The sequence below is a fragment of the Triturus cristatus genome, chromosome 8 (assembly GCF_964204655.1).
Source record: "Triturus cristatus chromosome 8, aTriCri1.1, whole genome shotgun sequence".
Lineage (NCBI taxonomy): Eukaryota > Metazoa > Chordata > Amphibia > Caudata > Salamandridae > Triturus > Triturus cristatus.
In genome coordinates, this window is record NC_140591.1 from 1,458,039,267 (window position 1) to 1,458,065,957 (window position 26,691).

The following is a 26,691-nucleotide window of genomic DNA, read 5'->3' on the forward strand; positions in this document are numbered from 1 at the left end:
GCAGCATCTCTGGTTTACAGAGCGAAAGAAACGCGTCTTTAGACGGCATGACAGCGCCCTATTGAAAAACAAGCTATTCCTACAGAGCCTATGCGACGAGGCCGGTTGCACCTTATATACATTTATATCTACATTGCCTTATGGATGTGTGTAAGAAGCGTGGCGTGGGAGTGAACCGTGCCAATGCTTATATCGTTCATTCAGGAGCATTATAACCCTTGATTGGTCTGTAACGCACAGCAAGGCACAGACCCCTTCAGAACAAAATGCAAACACTGGTTCAGAAATAGAAGTGTGGGGCAGGGCCTTTTGCAGAAAAGACAGGAGCTGGGGGAACTTGGCGGTGGGGGGGGGCGACAAGTATGTAGAAGTCTGTGACAGCACAGACGGCTGGACATCTGCGGCGGGTCAGGGAGGGGGCATTCCGTAGCAGTCTGCCGCCAGCAGCCGGGGCTCTGGGAAGTTTTATGGGACAAAGGCTGTCAGCAGCAGCTGACCACCTGCCCCTCGAGCGGCGGGAGGGGGCGGGGCGGGCCACGCGCGCCATATGGCCCTGGGAACCACTGGGGCAGCCTGAAACGGGTTCATCTGCATAATGGCGCGCGAGGGGACGGTTTATGAGGGGGAGTCAAGTGCAGGAGGGGGGAGGGGGTGTATGACTGAGGCGAGCAATGGATGGGACTCGGTATACATTTCCGTTTCAATCCTTTGCCTTAAATCGGGGTTATCCTACGCGAGTCTGGATGGGCGGATCCATGCCAGATTTAGCCACCAGAGCCCGTCACCTTTCACCCTTGATGATTACATTACAATGTGCGAATCATTCCAAATGCTTAATTATGCGAACTCACCCCCTCTCTATGGATATCTAACTACCAGGCAAGCTGGTGTCTCACTGGGGTAAGGACTAAAGTGGAGTGTGGGGCCACCTGGGACAGTAGCAGCAGCACCTCCGACCGCACACTGCATTGTAGTTAGATGTCATTTAAAAATGGAACAGCATTCAAAACGCAGTCGCCCCCAAAAAAAGAGCACTAGATTCACTGTGTGCCCCACAATACTTGGGTTGAATGTGATTCTCAGGTGCACCGCGGTGTGGCTTAAACATATGAACAGATTTCCGCAGGTAAACACAATATTGGCTAGAACTCGCAAGATGTTTTGTAAAGATGATTTTTCATGTGTTAAAACGTGCATCTGTACACTACATCTCAACCTCCTACCCTCATAAGAGGCAAGGTGTTGGGGGGGGGGGGGGGGGGGGGGTGTTACAACTGACCACCATGATGTGGCCTCTTCAGGCTGGGCTTTCCTTCTCTGAAAAGGTTATGGGTGTGGACCCACAAGATAGTGCAAGGTAGTTTTATGAGCACAGTGAACCTTTACACGGCAGTGGCTGCAAAACCAGAAGGCTTTAAGTAAAATCATGTGAATTCATAACTTTACCCTGCATTCTGCAAACTGCTAACTGCACTGCACCCACTTTATCTCGTGGGCCCGCATGTCTGTGCTTAGCGAACTAAGGTACAAGGAGAGAAAGTGATGTGCCAAAGATCACACAGTTTAGTCAAGTGAAGTAGCTGCGGTTCAAACCCAGATTTCACGGTCCAAAGATGCAACTGAACAACTAGACCAGATCTACTCCCGATAGAGCACTCCACATTTAAAAGCTGAATGGACCTGGGTTCATGGAGGTCCGAAAATCACCTGTATAGAATGCTTTCCATACTCAAGCCCTACTTTTTGTAATGCCTCAGCTTGCTTGCCTGGCACACTTCACACAACTAAAAACGCTGGGAAGGAGGTCTTTTGTTAATGGCAAAAAACATTAGGGTTACAAGATAGGAGTGCTTCACTTCATTAGATGGCCAAGCCTGTGATAGTTTAAGTGTTTTACCATTCCCATAACATACAGGGACATGAAGCAGTCCCTGCTACTCACGGTGACCCCCGATTACTCACTCGGCCTTTTATTGTGAAGTGTTCAGAGTAAAGGCACCAGTGCATTGAAGGGAGTAGGCATTCGTTAATTCATTGACGCCCTGAAGCTCACCGCAACCTCACTCAGGGGCAGGCCCGGACACCTCCCTTGATTAACACCTGTGCTATATGAAGGCACTGTCTGCACTTTAAATAAGAAGGAGATGGGCCAGGGGTCTTCTACTGCGGACTATGGGACCAGGAGATGTGAAGTGCAATCTCTGCTTCTATGCTTGACCACATTGTGTGATCCTGGGCAAATATAATGTTCCTCTCTCTCCGGTTCCACGTTGTCTACCAAGATTGGGCGTGTTTCGATGAAGTCTAAAATTGGGCATTTTTGAATGATTGATGTTCCTCTGATAAAACTTGCTTATTCTAGCACACACAGGACCAGGTACAGTACACATCATAAGGAAAGGATTACTTTCTAATGCAGGTTTTTTTTCCTACTAAAATCAAAGAACCCTCACCACCACCACCTGACACAATTCAGCTTACATTGACAGGAAGCTGGGGTGAAGGATTCCAGCTCCATGTATTTGTGCCCAAGTACTGGGATCAGGGTGAGCGGCAGTGCTGTGCCCCAACAAAAAGCGCTCAAGAGAAGACGTGGCCTAAGCAGTACAAGAGAACTCTACAGAAGGTGTACGCTGCGCCCCGGATACGATAGGTGCAAAAGATCAAAAACGTATGAACAGGTAGAATTACTTCTCCGGGAATATAAAGAAAGTGTAATATCCACGCTCAATATGGCACATACTGTAGACAAAAAAACGTATAAAGGTGTATCTACCCCACAGGACATAACACACATAGCAGATAAACATATAGAAGGCGTAACTGCTGCCCAAGAAGTGAGACACACAGTACATGGCAACCATATAGAAGGTGGCGCTACCACCCAGCCATCATACATGGGGGATAAAAGGAATATACAGAAGTTCTAACTGGCCAAAACATACATTAGATGCAACTTCCATCCCATACATCATGCATATGGAAAATATGAAATAAACATATACGAAATAATAAGAGGAATAACCGCTCAAGAAATGGTACGTATGGTACATAACATAAGAAAGGTGTAAGTGCTACCCAGGTGATCAGTACAGGACATAACATAAGTACACACTAGGTGCAAGTACCACACCGTGCATCATGCATATGGGACCATGCATATGGGACGTATGAAATACACAGAATGTATAATGACCACCGAGGACATCAGAATTACAGACAGACATACAGAAGGCGCAGCTATCGCTGCAGGCACGATACATCCGGTTCACAATAAACATACAGAATGTGTAACTACCACCCAGGACATCACGAGTACAGGGCAGAACCAGCTATCGACCAGGGCACCATACACTCTTTAGATGAAACTATACAGAGACTGTGACCCAGGACATGTGTGGCACATAACATACATATCGTATTGCATATATATTTGGTGCAGCCGCCATACGTGCATCATGAACCATAAAGAGAAGATTCAGCGTAATGGCGCCTCGGTTAGGAAACATACGGTACATAAAAGTACGTGCAGCATATGATCTAAGTGCCGTCGTATCTATGGTGCCCAGGATCACACATGGCTAACTCAGTGGTGTGTAGACAAGAAAGTGCGAAGCAATTAATGGAGTTATCTGAAGTAAGTGCTGTGTATATGTTGCCTGAAATAAAAACACGGGCTTCAATTACTTTTCAAGCAGGAACAAACTCTTGTTAAGCGCTGGATGCCCGTGGGTCTAGCTCGCACTGTAAAAACTGGAGAGAGAAAAAAATCAGGGTCTTGTAGTCTGCCTAAAAGCTAGATTAAAAGAGTTTGCGGCGGGGGTTACCTGTGAATTGGTCGGCAGCCGTCTGTTATCAGCTACAGTCCAGCATCGCTCAGGCAGCGGAATGTGTGATCGTCGGCAGTCGCTAACTCCGGATTCAGACCTGTTGGATTCAGACCTGTTGCAGAAAACAAAGTGCAGCGCCCAGTTAGGATAGCTGTGTATTTACACCACCCGCTGCAGCCTGCCAGCCTCTTTTATAAAGACTGCCACGCCTCCTTTCATCTCGGAGAGTTAATGATTTAACACACAACCTCCCCTCCCCCATCCCCACCACCGCAGCGAGCTAAATCTCGCTCCTCCCCCTGCTCCCGAAGCCATTACACAAAGGGGAGTCAGGATTATCGGACAGGGACCCTTGTTATCTCTGCAGGCGCTGAATGTGTCCAAGATCGCCAGTGAAAGGCACTGAACGTCCGGCCTGGCCCCGGAGGCATGTCCAGGCACAGCCAGTGCACGGGAAATACAGACACCGCGCAGCCGGTCTGGACAGGGAAACCAGGGGCTCTGGACTGCTGTCCAGGCTTCAAGCCCGGGGACATGCAGAAGAAAGTACTGCAGACTCCGGAGGTGTGCAGGGACAGGCTGAGAAAGGGAACTATTGTCACTCCCCGGCACGCCTGGCTCCGGAGGCATGCCCAGGTTCAGGCGAAGAGGAAGCTACAGCCCCTGCACAGCAGGTCTCGGGGAAGGAACTAAAACCACTGCACAGCAGGTATCAGAGGAAGGAACTAAAGCCACTGCACAGCAGGTATCCGAGGAAGGAACTAAAGCCACTGCACAGCAGGTCTCGGGAAAGGGAACTAAAACCACTGCACAGCAGATCTCGGGGAAGGGAACTAAAACCAATGCACAGCAGGTCTCGGGGAAGGGAACTAAAACCACTGCACAGCAGGTATCAGCGGAAGGAACTAAAGCCACTGCACAGTAGGTCTCGGGAAAGGGAACTAAAACCACTGCACAGCAGATCTCGGGGAAGGGAACTAAAAACACTGCACAGCAGGTCTCGGGGAAGGGAACTAAAACCACTGCACAGCAGGTATCGGAGGAAGGAACTAAAGCCACTGCACAGTAGGTCTCGGGAAAGGGAACTAAAACCACTGCACAGCAGGTCTCGGGGAAGGGAACTAAAAACAATGCACAGCAGGTCTCGGGGAAGGGAACTAAAACCAATGCACAGCAGGTCTCGGGGAAGGGAACTAAAACCACTGCACAGCAGGTCTCGGGGAAGGGAACTAAAACCACTGCACAGCAGGTCTCGGGGAAGGAACTAAAGCAACTGCACAGCAGGTCTCGGGGAAGGGAACTAAAACCACTGCACAACAGGTCTCGGGGGAAGGAACTAAAACCACTGCACAACAGGTCTCGGGGGAAGGAACTAAAACCACTGCACAACAGGTCTCGGGGAAGGGAACTAAAAACACTGCACAGCAGGTCTCGGGGAAGGGAACTAAAACCACTGCACAGCAGGTCTCGGGGAAGGAACTAAAGCAACTGCACAGCAGGTCTCGGGGAAGGGAACTAAAACCACTGCACAACAGGTCTCGGGGGAAGGAACTAAAACCACTGCACAGCAGGTCTCGGGGAAGGAACTAAAACCAATGCACAGCAGATCTCGGGGAAGGGAACTAAAAACACTGCACAGCAGGTCTCGGGGAAGGGAACTAAAACCACTGCACAGCAGGTCTCGGGGAAGGAACTAAAGCAACTGCACAGCAGGTCTCGGGGAAGGGAACTAAAACCACTGCACAACAGGTCTCGGGGGAAGGAACTAAAACCACTGCACAACAGGTCTCGGGGGAAGGAACTAAAACCACTGCACAACAGGTCTCGGGGGAAGGAACTAAAACCACTGCACAACAGGTCTCGGGGGAAGGAACTAAAACCACTGCACAACAGGTCTTGGGGAAGGGAACTAAAACCAATGCACAGCAGGTCTCGGGGGAAGGAACTAAAATCACTGCAAAGCAGGTCTCGGGGAAGGGAACTAAAACCAATGCACAGCAGGTATCGGGGAAGGGAACTAAAACCACTGCACAGCAGGTCTCGGGGGAAGGAACTAAAACCACTGCAAAGCAGGTCTCGGGGAAGGGAACTAAAACCACTGCACAGCAGGTCTCGGGAAAGGGAACTAAAACCACTGCAAGGCAGGTCTCGGGGAAGGGAACTAAAACCACTGCAAGGCAGGTCTCGGGGAAGGAACTAAAACCACTGCACAGCAGGTCTCGGGGAAGGAACTAAAACTACTGCACAGCAGGTCTCGGGGAAGGGAATTAAAATCACTGCAAAGCAGGTCTTGGGGGAAAGGAGCTAAAACCACTGCACAGCAGGTCTAGGGGAAAGAACTAAAACCACTGCACAGCAGGTCTCGGGGAAGGGAACTAAAGCTACTGCACAGGAGGTCTCGGGGGAAGGGACTAAAACCACTGCAGAGTTGGCCTGACTCCCGGGCAGCTCCAGGCACTGGTAGAATAAGGGAACTAAAGGCACTGCCATACAGGCCTGGCTTTCAACGGAACTAAAGACACAATTGCAGCAGCAGACGTGCTTCCAGAGGCATGTTCAGGTACGAGCAGGAGACGGGAACTAGAGGCAATGAACGGCAAACCAGGGAGCGCTATAGCTCTGCCTCTAGGCACACAGTGTTAACAAGGGCAGCAGACAATGGGGAGATTCCCTCTCGGGACCTGCTGCTGAGAGAAGCGGGGGCCACGCGAGAAAACAAGGCTCGTGCCGTTCCCAACCAGCTGCCGTGCTGACTGGGACACATGCGGCGCGAGGGCCTCCCCTCCTGCAAGAGAATGAACGCAGTGGCAGCCAGCGTGGGGTGGGAGGTATCACAGGCGCCACCATCATAGCGCCTAGATACACCGTTGGTGTCCAGGGAGTGCTGTGATGCGCTGTACACGTGACCTCTAGCTGGGGGGGGGGGGGTACCAGCGCCCCGGGTGGCTCTTTGTTATTTCTAAATTAGTCCCGCCCGAGTCAAGGTTTACAAAGGTAGCAGCACCGTCTACATGCAAATCTCCCTGTACCATAAGACACAAAATAAACAAGTTGGTGTCCACGGTGCAAAATGCTATACTTGTGAAAGGGCGGCCATTGTTTCCATAAAAAGATTGTAAACTCTTATAACACCGTGCGTCGGCGGGACTGGGCGTTTATGAGCGCAGGTAAAAGCGAGACGGAGTTACAAGGGGAGGGCAGCCGAGTGAACTTTGGCCAGAATGCAGGCGCCCCTGGTACATAGAGCACGAAAGTCGACGATTTGAAAGCGCTCGGGAGGCCTTATTGATGAGCTCTATGACCGGCAGAGAAAGATTTGACTCATACGGAGCCTCACATCCTTCCGAGGTCGATAACGCAAGTACCAGTTTCAACTGGTTAATAAAGTGCCTATAATCATGTTCTGCTACAACAAAGCCGTGAGTACCGTTAACTCTGCAACCAGAATATTTTACGTTCTTTTGGGAAGTATTTTAACGGGGGTCGAGTGCGCGTTCGAGTTGCAACATGAACCCGATACAAAGGGCCCTTTACACCGGTAGACGACGTGACTGGAGAGCGAGGACGGAACAAAACGGACAAGTTAGAAACAAGAAACTTCAACATTCCAATGTCTCCTACGTGTCACGGAACAATTGGCAGAGACAGGGCACACGCAACTATAGTGCTGAGGAGGCCGGAGACCCTTTACGATGGGCATAGGGCAGAGTAACCCCGCCCCCTCCCCCCCATCTGGACAAGGCTGGCAACAAGTCGCGACCCTGGTGCACTGTGTGGGTGGGGGCGGGTGTAAGAGTAGGCAGACAAGACATGCCACACGGTCCCTGGGAGGCTGTCGTGAATGTGCTTTGAAATCAGAGCTGGAGAGGAGGGGGGCAGAGGGTTGGAGGCGGCGCAGCTCCAGCTGCCGATCAGATTTCTATGCAGCCGTGGCAATCCGAGCTCCAGGACAGGCTGAGCGGCCTGACAGGCCTACCAGCCCCCACGCGCCGCCTCGCCTGCACATATGCCTCCACACACCTCATCTTCCTTTAGGGTATCATTATGCATTTTTAAGTTTTCCACTGATGTTTTTGTCTGCATGTACCTCTGCTTTTTTGACAGGGCGTTGGGGCCTGCTTTCCCTTTTCATATTTAGTGGAGGTGGATGTGTGACATGAATCTAGCATAACCTAAAGCGTCAAAACTAATGTTACAGGTAAGTAACTTGAAATATAACAAGACATGGTTCTGGGGCTGAGAGGAGAGATGCTCAATTAGCGTGTAATTGTATTATAATTGCTTTTATATAGCGCTTACTACCCCAGACGAGGCATCGAAGCGCTTTTTCAGCGAGTAACTAACTACTCCGGAACCCATAAAGGATTAGTGTTGAATTAGTATAGTGAAATATGAAATTAATTTGAGTGGTGGATATGTTAGTTATTTGGATTGAGAAGGATAGTGGTGGGACAGGTTTGCATTTATATAGCACTTGCTACCCCTGATGAGGCGTTGAAGCACTTTTTCGGTGAGTGCAAGCTACTCCGGAACCCATAAAGGATTAGTGGTGAATTAGTATAGTGAAATATGAAATTAGTTTGAGTGGTGGACATGTTAGTCTGTTTGGATTGAAAACGATAGTGGGGGGCATAGAAGAGGGAAGGATTTTAGAATTATTTTTTTTCGTTAGCTCATAGCAGTAGGAGGAGGCTTGGGATGAGTGACAGGGAGGTGGAAGAGTTAGAGAGAAGGGTGAAGAAAGGCTTGTTTGGGAGATCAAAATAGTAAAAGAGGTATATGATGATGCAAGGAGGGGTAGAGTAGGGAAGAGTTTAGAAAGGGATATTTTGGGGACCATAGTAGTGGTATGGGGTTTGGGATTATCAGTTTTATTTAGTGCAAACTCAATCCGAGGTATTTTTTATTTACATGAGCACTGGTTACATTACACAAGCACACATTATTTTGTAGGGCTTTTTTTTTTTTTTTATTTAAAGGCAGGGGAGATTAAGTGATTTGCCCATAATCCCAGAATCTCGAGCCAATACCAGTCCTGGAACCTGGTTTTCCAGTTTCAAAGTCGGCACCTCTGGCCAGTAGGCCATATCATTTCACATGCAGCTCCAAAATAAAAGACCCATCTCCTTGTACCTGCGCCTTGGACATACACCAGCAGGGCAGCTGTGAGGTTTGGGGTGGAAGGCACACAGACTGACCACGCTCATCATCATGGCCCTGATATAGCCAGTGGTCAAAGTGGGCAGAATCTATTTGGAACGACATGCAGATTAAACATTTTTTTTTTTTACAAACACAGTCCCTTTACATTTTTGGCACAAAACAGCCATTTTCGGAAGGTTAATGCCAAATTTGTTGTGCCTTTGGGTAAAAGGGGGGGCTCAAGTCGAGGGAGCGGTGGTTAGCTAAAGTAGAAACACGCCTTCTCTCCAGAGTGCCTGCAACATGAAAGAAATGTAAATGCATAAAATTGATAATTAGCAAGTTTAATGGAGCCGGTACATAGCTTTAATAGATGGAGCCATCTGATGCTTCATGGTGACAAAGATTTATTACTTTTCAGAAGTAATATAAGGTTACCAGCGGACTTCTGGCGTGCACTGAGGTTTTGGAAACTTACTGAAACTGTGTGCATGAGGTACAGCCCGCCGGTTACTAAACAATATATTTGGAAAGCACTAGTTTCATCTAAAAACCCTAAATATCTGCACATTTTGGGGCAGCCACCCTTATACTGTAATATAATCTTAATATAACATTATATTTTCTTTTACTGTGAAAATTATCCATCAACAAAACATAATAAAATCAAGTAAAAACGTTTAACTAATTCATCTATTAAATATTTCCACCGAGCACAGGAGCTTATAAACCCGATCTCAGTTCATTAGTTCTTATAATCCAGGCTCATTTCCAAAAATCTGGAAATGACAAATCCCACACAGGTACTGGCGTCAGACTTGCATATTCATAATGCCACAGGGCACTGCCTTGGTGGCAGCACCAAACAAAGAGGGTGGACCCATTTTAATCCGTCTCTTGTAAGCAGTGCAGAAGAGTTTCCTCGGATTGCATAACTGCAGCTCCCCTTTATGGAGTTTAACGGAGAGGGCGTAGGGGCGCCCGGGGTAGGGATCCATCCGATAAGCTGGGCCCCCTGCGCAAGGTCACTCCGGTAGGAGGTTGGGACCTAGCTTGATCGGGATCTGCGGCCGCCAGTCATTTACTTTGCCGTAGGCTCTAACAGGGATACGCAGAATGAGATTATCTTCATCGTTTAGATGACAATAGGAATGGCTGTGTACTAGAAGCATGTTAAGGTTAGCCAATTGACATCTTGTACCTATCAATGTATTGGACTTTCTGCGTATTGTACATAATGTAAATTATAAGAATTTCAATGTTTTGATTATTTTATGTAATAAAATAAGGCCGGGGTTACTATGACCCCTAATCCAAACAGTTGTGGTGTGCGCATTGTTTGCCTTGGGGGAAAGGGGGGCGGCGAGCCTCCACGGGAGCTGGGAGGGTCCCCATTTCCCAAGGGTATTTGGTTTATTAAGAGGAGGGGGGTTTTAGGCAGTACCAGAACAGATCCTCGGATTGCTTACAGACTGGCCAGAACTTACACTCAGGGTCAGAAGCTGACCTAGAGCTTGTAAAGGAGGCTTTTGGAAGAATGCCCAACCTGAACTCTATATAGAGCGTTCTAGCCAAGGGAGGGTTGATGGGAGCCAGGATTTTTAAAATTTGTGTCCGCATTTCAAAGATACAGGCTTGTGAAGTTTGTGTCAACAGTTTCTAACAGCACAGCACCAAAACCTCTCCTTCACAGTGCGATAATCACTTAAAGTGATGGGGGAGGCGTTGGACCAATAATCACTTAAACCCAGATCTACTAACGTGTTCTTTATAGATCTCAACCAACCAAGCAATACTAATTGCCCGAGACCTTCCACTTAGATCACACAGGCTCTAGCTCCTAGATTGACCAAATAATGACTTGTGTATTCACAGTGCGTTCAGTCACAGGCTTGGACCTTGTAGTATTTTAATTACACATCGCCATTTCCCATTGCCCTAAGAAGTGCACGCTTCCAGCTGGCGCTCGCTGCCAATTCCTGCACAGGTGCATGGGTGCCAAGTTGGCATAACAGCGCAGCCCCTTGGGGATGGTATATGGGGGCATAGGGGGGTGCCAGAGGTAGATAACCTTCTGGGCAATAGGGCCTCCTGCGCAAGGTCACTCCGGTAGGGGGGTAGACCTAGCACGTAGTTGGACCTTGCCCGTGGGCCCAAATGGGATATGCAGAAAACAAATGTCTAACATTTTGAATTTTTGGTTAGGAATGGCTATGTATTAGAATCTATGTTAAGGTTAGTCATCCACAAACATTTGTAAATAAGTTGTGTACAACACGGTTGATTAATGAATATGCTGGATTGTCATGCCAGGTTTTCTTCGTATTTAAATATGACATTTTAATGTGTTTTTTGTCATTGAATAAAATACGGCCGGGGTTGTTGCGACCCCTAACCCAAAAAGTTAAATTAGGTGTTTTTGTCTGTTCCATGCCTGAGGCAGAGTGGGGCGGGGGTGGGTTTGTTCGGAGGTTGATACCCCACAAGGCCCATGGAAGGGAGTTATGTCAGCTGAGGCGGGGACTTGGCAATACCTGGTCATATCCACTGATTACTTTAAATTGAATGTATTTTTAATTTAGTGTGTGTGTTATATTTTATATGCATTAATCTGAAGGTTACTCAGGTCCACAGTTCCTATACTTTTTATGTACTTTAACTACTGGGAAAAGCGTCAGTCTCCTAAGTGCACACACTGTTCCCAAGATCTGAATTTCACACAGCAGCAGGCCCACAACTTCCTGGAACAGATACAAATCTAACAATTTCATTCTACGTTATTCAGTAATTACAATTTAAAAAGTACATTACAAACAGTACTTGCACACAATACTTGGTCTGTTTTTTTTTGGCTCTGAATATTAGGACAGCTGCAAACCAATGATGCTCAAAGTGTGGCCCTCCTGACCTTTACATGCTGCCCCTTGGCTGCTGTTTACTCGACTCAGCACCAACAATAAAAAGACGTTAAATAAACAGGCAAGCATTTATTTAAAATTTAATTGGTGCTAAAGAAAGGATATAATTAGGGAGGATATCATATAATTAGGAAGTACTGCCCCGCTTTACTTTAGAAATACCATCATTTTAAAGCTTTTGCAGCAATAGTGTAAAAAGATGACACTTCAAAATTCAAAAAGTGTATTTAATTAACATGCAGAACCTTTTCACTTTAGTACAACTGAAATATTTATATAAAAGGGATATGTTTCAAACATGATTTTAGAAAAAAATATTTCTTCCCCTTACCCTGACAACAATGCCAATAGAGATCTAAAGAGGCTAGTCCGTTGTTATGTGCACTCTTTGGGTGCCTGGGTTCCTATTATACATGAACAACAATATAGTTCATTAAATCAAACGCAGGAGAAGGTTTTGTACAGCGCATATCCTGAAGCTATGTATTTTGAGGTCCTCTTATATGTGATAATGAAAAACCGGATGAAAAGTGAAATAAAAAATTGTCACCGTACCAGACAATTTGATACGGCGTGGAAGCTGGGAATAATTCTAGGTTTTCTGGTTTCACAAGGTTCAATTCAGCCACTAGATGTATATGCTTCACTTTGCCTACACCCAGGGCTTTAAGTGGGATGAAAAAACTGGAGGGTCTCATTAAGGGGCGTGGCCAATGTAATTAAGGGCGTAGCTTAAAACAAGCAAGCTAAAAATCTGTGTTTAGCACAGTGTGCCGCCCGACTTGTATTTTGCTGTTTCTGTCATTGCATCTAGATATGATACAACAAGTAAAATCATACCTACAACAAGTCAGGACTATTGGCTTTGTCAATGGTTGTTAGTTGCATAAGATAAATAAGCAGCAACTATGGCTTGTATATACTACTGAAAAAGCTTCCATTTAAAGCCCTGGTGACACCATGACAATGTTGCTGCTCCCGAGTTTCAAAAAGAGAAGGGAAATCCAGAGAGAAAATGACTCTCTTTAAAGGATTTCCCTTCCCTACAACGCTCACCTGGCATGACCTCATGCTGTAACTTCTCCACTAGTGAGAAGTGTGAGCACGGGCACAGTGATGTGCCTGCTGTCACTGCGGTCCGGGGCACAAAACAGAGCCTGATAGGGACCCGTTTCGAAGCCCCCTTTAAAAAACTGTGGGTGCTCAGCAGCGGTGAGACCCTACCCACTTAAAGACCAGCCTACATCCACCAACCCTCGAACCCCCTCGCCCAACCGTTACCCCAGAGGCCACAATGCGGCCCTTGGGCACATATCACACCAACCGTTTTGGCCCTTGAGAAAATGTTTGCGAGTACCCATGGTGTAAACAATAGGAACTATTGTGAGAAAGTGTTTTTGCAGCTGGTTTTTCACACTGCAATATCACGGATATTTAAGGACCATGAACCCTTCCTCTTCAGTCATAGCCAAGAGCTGAAGTGCGCATTGAACAGACCTCCCTGTCACACCACATCCTACGGACCACAAGCCACTACACCGCCAAACACGCTTGCAGGTCAGATAACAACACACAAGATGCAACTGTACCGTGCCAGCACAGGCACTAGTCACCCCTACCCCCTCACATCATGAGTACTGGCCCACCTGTTTGGCAGGCACAGATCAATACATCGCTATGAAGCCTGTGGGCAGCCTGAGGAACACTGAGGTATGGGGGAAGTTTACTCCCTTCAGTGCAGGAAGTGCATTTCCTGTATTCTCAGATGGTCGAAGTGCTAAAAGAAGTGCTAAACTTGGGAGTTTTATTTTCACTGCCACTAGAAAGTGGAAACATAAATACAACTTAGCAGGCAGCAGCAGACCTCATCAAGGACCAGAAGAACTAAGGAAGCATCACCCTCACAGTGGTGGATCCTACTGGCTCCCCGTGCCAGCCCACACCATCTTCAAAACTAGGTGTATCACACATGTATCGCAACACTCTGCCTTGCCCATCAAGGTGACAAGCTCATCATCTCTGGAGGCTCAGGGCACACGCAGCCAGGACACCATCAGAAAAAGAACAAGCGTGGGCAAAGTCTATAGGTCTCAACTTTGGAACCAACTGGCTTTGCGATTCGTTTTTAGGTCTCGCCTGGCGTAGGCTGCGCGCATGCGCAGTCTCGCTGGCGAGATTTAATGATATGGGGATTTTTTAGTAAAAGGGCATTAAGCCCCGCCTCTCTTTTCCATTGGCTGGAGTCACCGTTTATGCTAAACGGTGGCCAGCCATTGGAAAAAGAGCTGTTGCTGACGTATTTGCTCGGCTTTCTGAGCCATCCCATTTGGACGGGCTCGTCTGACTTCTGTGCCTCGTGAAAGCTTTCTTATCTTTATGGGGCCATGTGTTTCAAACACATGGCCCCATAAAGGCAAGAAAGCTTTCACTATGGATGAAAATGAAAGCCGACCGTGCTTGTTAATGCAAATTGACTTTGAGAGCTGAAAGAAACATCCGGAAAGATGGAGCCTGCGGGACACCTGGAATCGGCGCTGTGCCCGAGCTGAGGGACCCCGTGTTCCTGGATCTGCGGCCGAAGGTAGGAGCGGCTCCCTCTGCGCAGCGCCTGCGAGGCTCGGCTCCTCCCGGCTCTCCCTTCATCGGGCACGGGCTCAGCGCTGCCGCCTATGCCTGGGACATCCGCCGGGGTGAGGATGGCACTGAGTGCTCGGAGGAGGCAGTGCCCGCTGCCTCAGCCAGTACAGCCCGCACAGGGGTAGGGGAGAGGCTCCTGCAGGATAGGGGCGACTGCTGGAGCACGGGCTGTGCTGGCCGTGGGTTCCGGGGTGCTGTCCCTGGGGCGGGTGCTGCCCCTCCGGTCAGGCAGGGTCTCTGCTGGGGCCTGGGGTAGCGCTGAGGGCTGCTGCCCGGGAGGGTGCCCGCTGCCCTCCCCCAGAGGTGGCAGCTTAGAGGACTCGGCTGCAGGTTGACGCCCCCATCCCTGGACTGAGGTTGCCCCAGGTTCTAGCACAATTTTGCCTCCCCTTCGTGCCAGGGCCAGCAGCCCACGCCCTCGGGATAGACATGTTTGGCGGGTCCTCGCCCTGAGCATTTGTCACTGCATAGTTGATAAGTTGCTGTGCTGCCTGTACTCGTGCCCCGAGCACCGCGGGCGGCGGCAGGGCCAGAGCCGTGCAGGCGTGAGGGCTGAGTGTGAGGGGGAGAAGCAGGGCCCCAGAGGTTCTGGGGAGTGGGGGGCCGCGGGAGCTCTACGGGCCTTGAGCCCGGGACCATTGACAGCAGCACTGTAGCAGTTCTGTCTATTTAATGTGGTCTCCCCTGGCTGCTGTACTGATGCAGTGGGCTAAACTCTACAAGCCCCCTCTTAAACTGATTGCGTAAACACACCGTATCGTGACAGTGCAATACGAACACCCTTGGGGCCTAGAGCACCTCAGTCTCGTGACAGAGACACATGAAGCAGAGGGCAGAGGGAAAACCCCATTACAAACGGATCTCATCACCTACATAAGCTGTGAGGACACAGAAGCAAGCACCTGACCCCCAGGCTACCACTTGGCTCAATTATTACTTGTGATCCAACCTCCAGAAGTAAATATCATCCAGTTCATGGGCCTGGTTGGCGGAGGCAGCAGAGTGAAACAGTTTTGCCAATACTCACGTCACTGAGTTTGAGGCCGATGGTTGCACTGAGAGCACTCAACATGTACTATACACATTGCACAGAAATGTACCTGCCATGAACACCCCTTCCATGCATTTTCACAATTCTGCAGAAGCCTGAATATTCCTACTAGTGTCTTGCTACTACCAGCCTGCAGACCGCCGCTGTAATAGTCAATAGCTACGTTTCTGACAAAGAGGTACCATGATAATTCCTTAACAGTGGTAGATGCCGTGTGAAAACGGACGTGCTCTCTGAGTGAGTTGCACCTACCACCATGTGTAAATTCCTAATTACTAAGATTATTTGACCTCAGTGGCCGGTCTCAGCCTCAAGATTGGGTTAAACACTGTATACAACCATCAATTAATATGGGTCGGTTTGTACAACTTAAGCCCTGAAGAAATTCAGAATTGAATGAAACGTGTTGGCTACAAGCATCTATGTAATAGACTACAAGCAGGAATGGAACTATGCACATCTGGTCTGGGATTGCATTTCAGATACTAAGGGCTTGTGGATATAAACTGGTTGCATTATGTTGAGACGTAATCCTTTCTAGAAGATTTATTTTTTATTTAAAATCAGATTCTTGAAAAATGACGTATCCAGGATTCTTATTTGATATTTGTTAGACATTGTGTACCATGAGATTCTTGCTGCCGGTGCTTGGCGTTCTGCGGCCTGCCACCCTCCAGTGAACAGAAGAAGAAGAAGGAGGTGAGTTAGGAGGGAATTCGGCCTCCTGGCACTAAGCTCTGACAGCTCGAGACCCAGAAGTGATGGTCTCAAGGCACTGTGTCAATACAAGGTGCTCCAGGGAACTTGCTTACATGAGTGATCTCTGTGGTACCCCCTACTAAGAGCTCCAGGGTGCTCTCCACATGAGCTCTATTGCTCTGGCTATCGGATGGGCGGTCTACACTGATTGCATGTCGGCTGCAGCATAGTGCTTGGTATGTTTTACATGCAAGCGCTCCCAATTGTGTTTAGAAAATGGTGTGATTTTACCTTTCCCCCCTCTTGAAACTTGTTTCACTCCAATGCAAGTTAATGGAGAAATAGCTATCATGCAGTACATTACCTTAATCTCCCTCACGGGTGTCCCCAAAGGTCATTCATTTATACCAATAACGCGGTTCTGTTTGTCCTTGTGAGAGTCAGTAATTTATCTAATGCTTGCTTTGATCGTTCTGTTGCCGGGTGGTCTAGCATGCCATTAAGCCATGTCTGATTTGGTGCTAACTGGCGTCTTTGTACACATTTGCTTAAATTCGTGCATAATAGAGTTTTACCCGCTGAATTGCTTTAACCATTAGGTGGACTCTTAAAACTGGCATAATTCAATGGTGCGTCTCATGGTCGTGCAGTGGCCTGTGTGAAAAGTATTGATGTTTTCCATAAGGTCCTCCATGGTTTTCCAAACTGTTTACTGTTGCGTAACACAACACAATTACACGCACTACACACTTTCAGGCTTGTCGTGTAAATATGGTAACGGGCTGTAGGTTGTATTACATACCTTATTTATCTCTTTCTGGGTGTTATGTAGTGCTGTGTTTGCTGTTCTCTCAACGGGGCACACTCTGAACCAACTACTTCCCAGGAGCCTTTTACACATCATAGTGCCAGTGAGTTATGTTTGACGTGTACGGTTGTATAGTAATGTGCCAGTATTATTTGCTCCTGATATACTGTTCAGATGGCAAATGCTTAGTCAAGTACGTGGCTTGGAGCTTTGCTGTATGCATGGCAGTGCCAACATTGTATCAGACGTGTATTGTTGTCACTGGTTTTGATTCTTATATCTTTAGATGTCCAGTCTAGGTGGCAAACCCCCATTCAACTACATGGTTTGAAGTTTTATTGTGAAAATGAGGCAGTGCGAACCCTACAGCCACAGTGTTTGCAATGCAATAGGTCTCGCATTTACGCGAGTTTGAGCTATTCCCATACAAATTACAATGCCTTTTATTTTTGTTTTTAAAACTTAAATAAAAGGCATTGTCATTTATAATGCCAATAGCATAAACTTGCGTAAATGCGAGACCTATTGCATTAAAAATGCAATAGGTCTCGCCTTTAATTAAGTTAAAGCCATTTGCTTTGCTGTACAATATCATTAGCAAAGCAAATAGCTTTAACTTAATAAAAGGCGAGACCTATTGCATTTTCAATGCTTGTTTAGCCATGCTGCGCAGTATCCTGATGCTGTTCAATATGGCTAAAGGAAATTAATTTTTTTTAAAAGACGCTAAAATGCTGCAGTCGTGTCCTTTTTTAGGAAACCACACTACGCACATCTACAAATTATGCAAGCAATTTTTACATATTTTGTAATTTTTATTTGAAACATCGGTTAAGGGCAAGCGACACAAATTGCCGACATGGCTGGGGGGAGCAACCGGTGGGAGTGAATGAGGTCATGGGTGGATGTAAACAATGTGGAGGGCGGGGGCGAGGAGAAGCAACGAGCGAGAGGGCAGCGTGCAGCAGGAGGTGAGACGTACACAGATACAAGAGAGAGCAACATGGAGCACGGGGGAGATAGAAGCACACTAGGGAGACAGATTGAAAACATATGCACTCTTAATTAGTAACTACCTCAAAAAGAGCAGCGAAAGAACATAAGTAAAGAGGCAATGCTCCAGGGGCCGGACTGACACAAGATGGACAAGGCAAACCATCGAATAAGAAACAAGTCAATGAGAGTGACAGGAAAGCCGACCAATGGTAGGAAAAGGTTGGGCTTCAATCCCCCTGTATGGTCTTGATAAACTCACAATGTCTCCCAACAGAGGGCAGGAGTTGTCTAGTAGGCTCGACCTAAAGAGCAAGGCAACCAATGTTTTCCAGTTTCCCCTCCATCACTCATTTACTGCATGCCCTCCCAGTTGCCCAGCACCACGCTCTGCTGCATTTTGGCTGTCACATTATACATAGATGGGAAGGTTGGAGGAATAAACAGGTTTGATGGCATAGAGGGCTAATGATGCAATTCCAGGTGGTTCACTCATCGTATCATCGCCCTGAGGCTGAAAACAGGAGTACTATGCAGCGGCATGACAAACATCTATTGTATAGTGCCTTGAAAGCCACTGGGCTGAACATGCACTTTACAAATACCTGTATTATACTTGATTCTGTACCTCTATATCTGGCACCTGTTGAGAACACTCATGAAAATTGCAAACCCCAAAAAATGCATGATGAAAATTGTACAAAATGTAAAAACAGCTCAAGCTCTCCAAAAAGCGTCTGCCTAGAGTGAATAAGCACGGTGTACACTTGGACCACATCACAAAAACTAAATCCTCACCAAACATGAGCTCACACCAAGCAAAGTAGTAAAAGACTAGCATAGTAAACATGTCTTCCCCACCTAAATGTAGAGATTACGGAATCCCACCTCACGTGCCCCCACAGATTAGATTAACTGCACTGCCCCTGCAGCTCTGAAGAGATCTCGGTACATCTCTTCAGGAAAGGTCTACAAAACTGATGGAGGCCACTGTAACCTTCCCAACCTGGGCAATTAAGGGCCACCCCCTACATACAGGGCCTTCAATCATTCCATCTCACACGTCCTGCACCCCGAGGCCTCAATGTGCAACAGCTTTCAGCCAGGTTTATGCTATACAAATACCATAACATACACATACCCCATGCACACGAACAAGAGGAGGCAGGCAGGCCAGGGAAAGATTACTGGCAGAGGGGAGTTCTCACTCAGAGCTTTCATGAAGGACAGCAGAGTGGTGAGAGCTGTGGCAATGCCACACGTTTGGCCACGAGGATGATTTAATATCCAGCCCATGACAGACCACTTCAAGTGTCTGTCAGCATTCCTCCCGGCTGAATTCAAGCGGCTCCCTGTTCCTTGGAGAATTGTCTATATGTATGGCTGACTCTACTTATGTCTGGCACTATGAGTTGATCATGTGCAATGCTGGATTTCAGAAGGCAGAAAAGAACTCTTTAAATGTTGAAGACAGCGGTCGCATGTCAGGCTAGAACTTCTGACAAATTGCTGTTTATGCTTTTGAACGGGAGGAGGATTACTTTTCTTTGTTTGACTGCAAACAGAGGATGTTGTACAGTAAACTATGACACAATATTGCTGGGTAATAGGCAGTGTGAACGGCTGTAGGATGTCAGGATTTACTACCACACAACAAAGTTTAAATACCTCTAAATAAACTTATGGATATTTCTGAAGATATTAGAAGTTAGGAAAGCACAAATTAAGCACTTATTTGTAATTCTGAAGTGTGGTGTAAACAAAGATAATATTTTCCTGGGAACAAAATCAATAAACTTGGTGATGTACAAATGAAATATTCACTTAAACCCAATTTCCACACATTACATTTGTGCGCTGCATAGTTTTATCAATAAAACGGTATACTTGTTCAAATTCGGTGGTCATTTCAGTGAAAAATGTGTTTGCAAACTACCATGCGCTGCCACACCATACTTTAGTAATATATTTGAGACAGTATGCTCCATGTACTACAAGCTACATAGTACATCCTTACCACCCTCCTGCTGAATACACTTCTTTGTGCGACGCATGGATTTTTCACAATCCCTATGACATCAGTGATGAAACATTAAACCAGCACCCCCGCTCTGAACAATGTTTCAGCATCACTGATGCATGCCAATTACAGAATGTCCCTTGTGCGCGAGCCCTTGTGGGTACACTTCCTTTCAACAATCCTGTGTCTACTCAGTTCTTGAAGGAAGCAGCGTACAATCATTTAAATAACATTTGCTCAAATTTCTGGTGCACCCTTTTCAGCTTTTACTTCAGTATTAAGTGCTAACACCCAAGTGCTGGGAAAGTCTAGTCTTCATCAATTTTAGCATAAATGCAGATTACTGTTATTACCATCTATAATTCACCATCTCAACAAAACATTATAAGGGATGTTAAAGAGGACCTGCTGAAAACAGTGGAGGGGCGCGTTCAGAGGACTTGTCACAAGAAACTAAAAATACATAGCGATATAATCAAAAACAAAAAAGGAAGTGTGCACAGAAGCAACCAAAACACTCCATATGCTCTTTTTACCAGCAACACAGTGCAAGGCTCAAAGCAGGGGGTCTATGTCAGTTCTTATAGCCCCCTGAGTCCGTTTATAAACATTCTTAATGTTTACAGATAAACTAGACTAGGAATAAGGAGATTGTGAGGCAGAAGATTCAAGCTCATTCCAGTTCAACAATCAAGATACTTCCAGGGCACACTTGACTCACTAAAGGTAGCGACAGCAAGCAGCGCAGGCTTACCCCAGGGTGCGGTGCATGGGTAAAGACTAAAACACAGCGGAACAAGGGACTGTGAAATCTGTGTCTTCTGTAGACAAGGGGCACAATTTAGAAGGCAATATGGAATGAAATCCTCAAAATAACTCCACGACTCACAGTCCACACAATTTACAAGCTTCGCTCCACCTACACCCACCTTACATCCATCTCTCTCCTGACCCCAACCTTGCTGGTGTCGCTGAGACCCTCAGCCACATCATAGACCATATACTTTTGACCCCTGGGAAAATGTTTGTGAGTACCCGTGTGTAAATCACCACTAAAAAACATTGTCACAGCCAATAGGGCCAAAAGACGAGACCAATTGGACGTGCCAATGCTCGTTTATATACCGGTTCATATCACACATGCTGTTTATAAGCACTGTAAGTAACGACTTGCTATTACATCATCTAATTGCACTCAGAAGTAATGGTCACTCCATGTCATTGCTTCCAGCCCTCTGCTTTTGTGTGACACCCTAATGCATTCTGGGTATAGTAGTCTTCTTTACTTTAATTGACCCAACTACTTTAATACAGTCGAGGTTGCCACCCTACTTACAGTGGCACAATTCACTGGACGTCCCCTTGACGAGTTGCCCTTGGCGACTTGCATTAGAAGTGGCTGTAGGGTCCCTGGCGAGGGGCTCCAGCACACTGCGGAGCTTCTGAACTCCACAGCCTCGCGAGCTGACTGTTCTTTCAGTTATGTCAGTCCTGCTCGGCAGGAAACTCCCTCGTCGGTTTACAGAGCTTGCGGGAGAGCCCGGGGTGCAGATGTGCACTGAGCAGTGAAGAGAAACCCAGCACTGTAATTGGACACGGGATGCCGGAGACACCAGCGCCGTCCCAGACACGATCCCTTCCGGGGCAGTCGCTCCCGAGTGGGTGCTGGGAGACAACCGGCCACGAGGCCCCAAACTCGAGCAAAAGTGCAACTCCGGGGATAGCACCGTGAAGTGGGACAGAGGGCATTCCCCACTGATTGCAGCGCTTAGAAACACTTCAAGGAGCAATACGTCCCCCCCCCCCCCCCCCCCCCCCAAGAGATAAGAAAGTGGTATATTTAGAAGCATGTTACGTACTGGTTTAGAGCCTCGTTTTAGACGTTAACGCCTGCCGCAGTTATCCGTTCATTGCACGTTCACGATAAGTAGAAAACCTAAAAAGCGGGGTGTACGTCCTTGCGTAATGCTTCTAAAAAGGCTGTCAGAGCCAGAAAGAGAGACCGAACATAAAATCCTAGTCCGAAAGGAAAGCGGCTGACAAAAAAAGAGTGGTCTGTGTGTGGATAGGCCCTCGAGGAAAGCACAGCTGGCGGGCAGTGGAGAGACCTCCGGAGGCAAGCGGGGCACCCCGACGAGAAGTGGGCGGACCCCACCACACAACGCGCGGCTCAGACGGGAGGGAGGGATGCACGCCAGAGGGAACTCGGCCAGGGGCTCCCCGGGACGCGGCACAGCTGAGGCTATGACGCAAGTAGCACATCTGCTAAGGGGTGGACCTACATCCACCCAGTACAGTAGTGTCGCGGCTGGACACGCCACTGGGCAGCACATCTGGGGCAGGCAGGCGGGACTTCACTCACAAGCATATAAGGGAGCCCAGTAGTAATGCACGCAGAGGGGCGTGAAGCACATCGCGGAGAGCACTAGTAATGCGCACAGCGGGGCGTCCATCACTCTCTTGTGGGAAGCACATAGGGGCGTGCACTAGTAACGCACCAGTAAGTGCTCTCTTGTGAGAAGCACATCTCGGAGGAATAAGATCAAGAATGAGTCCGGGTGGAGGGGCCGAAACACAGGTGGGGATGGGTGGAGGTACTCCTGGGGAGAACACAGCTGGAGCGGGCGGTGCTGGGGATACATACAGCTGGATATGGGTGGAGGTCCTCCCTACACGCTGGGAGTGACGGAGGCATGGCGGGTGGTGGTGCTGCCGCGAGGAGGGCCGAAGTGGAGCCCTCCGCTAACTACACAAACCACTTAATGTGCTGCGACGCCATAACTATGGTAGTAAGCGCTCAACAAATGCCAATAAGTAACTCTAGAAAGCAGAAGGGGGGGGGGGGGTCTAGTACAGCTGCATTACCGCGTAGCCTCAGGGGTCAGCGGGAAAGACGTGGAGCACTATAGTCCGGCAGAAGCTCGGTCCTGGAGGCCTGGCGGCAGAGCAGTAACCCCTGGTACTGGCACCGACGAGACAATGCGGTTGGGACGGGTAGAGAGGGTAGTGTACTGTTAGGGTGGGTGGGCTGGCTACGAGCCAGGGCAACGATTGGACGCAGCGACAGAGCCCTGGGAGCGAGGGAAGGTAAGAGGCTGGAACTAGAGGCCGCAAAGGCTAGAGAGTGGAGGGGGTAGGGGTTTCAAACTCTGGTCGCAAAGCCTAGCGCGCGTGTGTTGACAGTAAGGGTTTAGGAGTGCAGACCGTAGAGTCGATTATGCACAGTGGCATGGCTTTCTGTGGGATGAAAAAACTGGAGGGTCTCTCAAAAGGGCGTGGCCAATGTAATTAAGGGCGTGGCTTAAAAACACGCAAGCTACAAATCTGTGCTTAGCATAGCGTGCAGCCCGACTTCTATTTCGCTGCTTCTGTCATTGCATCCAGATATGATACAAGTAACATCATACCTATTACAAGTCAGGACTATTGGCTTTGTTAATGGTTATTTGCAGAAGATAAATAAGCAGCAACTATGGCTTGTAGATAATATTGAAAAAGCTTCCACTTAAAGCCCTTGTGACACCATGACAATGTTGCTGCTCCCGAGTTTCAAAAAGAGAAGGGAAATCCAGAGAGGAAATGACTCTTTGAAGGATTTCCCTTCCCCTACAACGCTCATCTGGCATGACGTCATGCCGTAACTTCTCCACTAGTGAGAAGTGAGCAGGCGCACATCCATGTGCCTGCTGTCACTGCAGGACCACATGTGCCAGGGCACAAAACAGAGTCCGATATAGAGACTCGTTTCGAGGCCCCATTTAAAAAACAGCAGGTGCTCCGCACCGGTGAGACCCGGCCCACTTTAAGCCCTGGAGAGTGGATAAGGGGGTTCAGGGCTACAGGCAGAAGAGCAGGGCGTGCACAGGCAGGAGGGGGGGGGTCAAAGGCTACAGAGTGCGGAGCCGGGAGTGCACGGGCAGGGGAGGGATTAAAACTAGAGATTGAAGAGCCGGGTGTGCACAGGGCGGTAAGATGGTAGAACTAAGGGTGGCAGAGCCGGGTGTGCACAGGGTGGTAAGAGGGTAGAACTAAGGGTGGCAGAGCCGGGTGTGCACAGGGTGGTAAGAGGGTAGAACTAAGGGTGGCAGAGCCGGGTGTGCACAAGCACATGGCGGTAATGTTAGGCGTGCAGAAGGAGGTAAGGGGTTAGGACTGTAGGCAGCAGGGCCTACTGTCCACTGGGAGCGGAGGGATTAGGGCTTCCGACATGAGGGAAGGAACGATTTAGGGAAAGCTCAGGGACTGGCAGTGGCACAGCGGGGCGGTAAGGGGTACAACTAAAGGGGGGCAGAGCTAGGTGTGCGAGGGGCGGTACGGGGTACAACTAAGGGGGGGGCAGAGCTGGGTGTGCGCAGGGTTGTAAGGGGGTACAACCAAAGGTGGAAGAGCCGAGGGTGTGCAAGGCTTTAAGAGGGTACAACTAAGAGTGGTAAAGCCGGGTGCCCGCAGGGCGGTAAGGGGGTCGTGGCAGAGCTGCAGGGTGGTTAGGTATGCAATGCATGAGGACCCTCCGTCGCCGACAAGCCCGTACCTGCAGTCCGCAGCCCCTCCGGTCGGTCCCAGCCGGGCTGCCTGTCCAGTCCCACAGAAGATCCCCGGCAGCTCTCTCGCATGCTTCCCGGGGCTGCGGCGGTGCTGTGACGGCAGAGAGATCTTCACCGGTCCTGCGAGCCTCGGACCCTCTCCCTCGGTGTGACACTTGGCCTCTTTGTGCCGAAGTCTCCGTCTTCCCCCCTCTCCTCGTGGTCACTGGTCGCTCCAGCCTCTTCCAAGACCGACTCAGTCCCTCCCCTAGCTCCGTCCTCGTTCCAGCACTGCTTTCCAAGCAGACGGGCAGGCTCACTCCCTCCCACACACCACCCCTCCCGGCTGCTGAATTCTCATGCTGGCCCCTCCTCCCAGGGAGCGTCTCCAAAGAGCCGCCCAGTTTGCTCCGGGCGCTCTTCCTGCTGAGCCCGCGCACCGCCTGCTTCTCTTGGAAGAAACTCAACATCTGGCGCATGCATCTGTACAGCACGCCAGGACACTGCCCAGCCTTCTCCCATTCAGACAGGAGACGTAATGGGCAGCGCAGGGTCAACGTAGACCATCTAATATTTAGATGGCTACCCTCGCGCCCTAAATCTGCACGGCTTGGGGGACATAAACTTTGTTTCTTGCATATGTCTTTTAATCTCGTTCATATATATCAACGAATGCATGCTTGTTCTCCATGCATACTTCAGCCATCACGTTTTTCGTCATTTGAGCAATCTCTGTACAACTTCCTCAGGTCTATAATGTTTTCACAGTCCTTCTCATTCTAATCAATCGAATAATATGTGCCTCAAAATTATATTTAAAGTTTTATCAATTACATGGACACTGTTCTCAGTTATTGAACATCTGTTGCATCACTGTAATTGCATTGTAATGTAATTGCATTTATATAGCGCTTACTACCCCTGACGATGTGTCGAAGCGCTTTTCCGGCAAGTAGCATGTTAGTCCCGAACCCATAAAGTATTAATGTTGAATTAGTATAGTGAAATATGAAAGTAATTTGAGTGGTGGATAGGTTAGTCAGTTATTTGGATTCAGAAGGATAGAGGAGGGAAAAAGGTTTGCATTTATATAGCGCTTGTTACCCCTGAGGGGGTGTCGAAGCTCTTTTTTGGCGAGTAGCACACTACTCCGGAACCCATAAGAATTAGTAGTGAATTAGTATAGTGAAATATGAAATTAATTTGAGTTGTGGATATTAATCAGTTATTTGGATTGAGAAGGATAGCGGAGGGATAGAAGAGGGTAAAAGGTTTGCATTTATATAGCACTTGTTACACCCGATGGGGTGTTGAAGCGAATTTTTGGCGAGTAGCACGCTGTGCCGGTACCCATATAAGGATTAGTGTTGAATTAGTATAGTAAAATATGAAAGTAATTTGAGTGGTGGATATGTTAGACAGTTATATAGATTGAGAAGGGTAGCAGAGGGATAGACCATAGTTCACCATGGCCTAAATTGATGCAACATACAGCAGCAATGGTTCCTGTATTGAAAGGCATGAGTAGTGGTGCGACGGCTGAAGGATTCATGGAGTAGACATAGCATCTTTTGGAACATGGGGATTTTGCTCTTTACAAATAAAATAAAGTTTGGTAGCAGAGGATGGTTCTAATAAGATAAGAGGTCTCTCTCTTTCTGTTGAGATTCTGGGCCGAATTTATATAAACAGAACTTAATGATTAGTGTGCAAGCAATACTATTGACGTAATGTTGGAATGTGTATGTGTTCCTTCTTAGATCTCTTATGGGTAACAAGTTCCCTCAGCTGGAGTGGCAATAACCATGGTATCTTGGCATTACCTCTACATTTATGTAGAATACTAATACATGAGAAATAATGGTCAGTAACATTGTTACCATTTGTTATTCTCCTTTGCTTGTTCTCCGCAGCCGTTAGCCTTCTGCTGGTGGAAACCATTCATAGAGCCTCATTGCATGTGAGCCAACTTGTGGGGATGTAAATGCTGCACCTGGTTAGAGCTCATACCAATGGGTTTGGTGTTTATCAGATACACTATTACATTCCAAGTTTGGCACCTTGGATTAG

The 26,691-nt window shown here is 48.1% G+C and overlaps 1 protein-coding gene across 4 annotated transcripts in view; it reads right to left on the reverse strand.

The window, feature by feature from the left end:
• The window catches only part of TSKU (tsukushi, small leucine rich proteoglycan), a 67,575-nt gene extending 42,625 nt beyond the window's left edge, over positions 1 to 24,950 (reverse strand). Inside the window, exons 1-2 of one of the 4 annotated variants that reach the window (XM_085623264.1) lie at positions 24,630 to 24,950; positions 3,828 to 3,942 (exon numbers count right to left, since the gene is read on the reverse strand). The gene's annotated coding sequence lies outside the window, so the exon portion shown is untranslated. Of the gene's footprint in view, positions 1 to 3,827; positions 3,943 to 21,434; positions 21,454 to 21,957; positions 22,197 to 22,963; positions 23,085 to 24,629 lie in introns of those variants that run through there. The other 3 variants (XM_085623265.1, XM_085623266.1, XM_085623267.1) reach the window with 3 other exon arrangements.
• Positions 24,951 to 26,691: the final 1,741 nt, after the last annotated feature.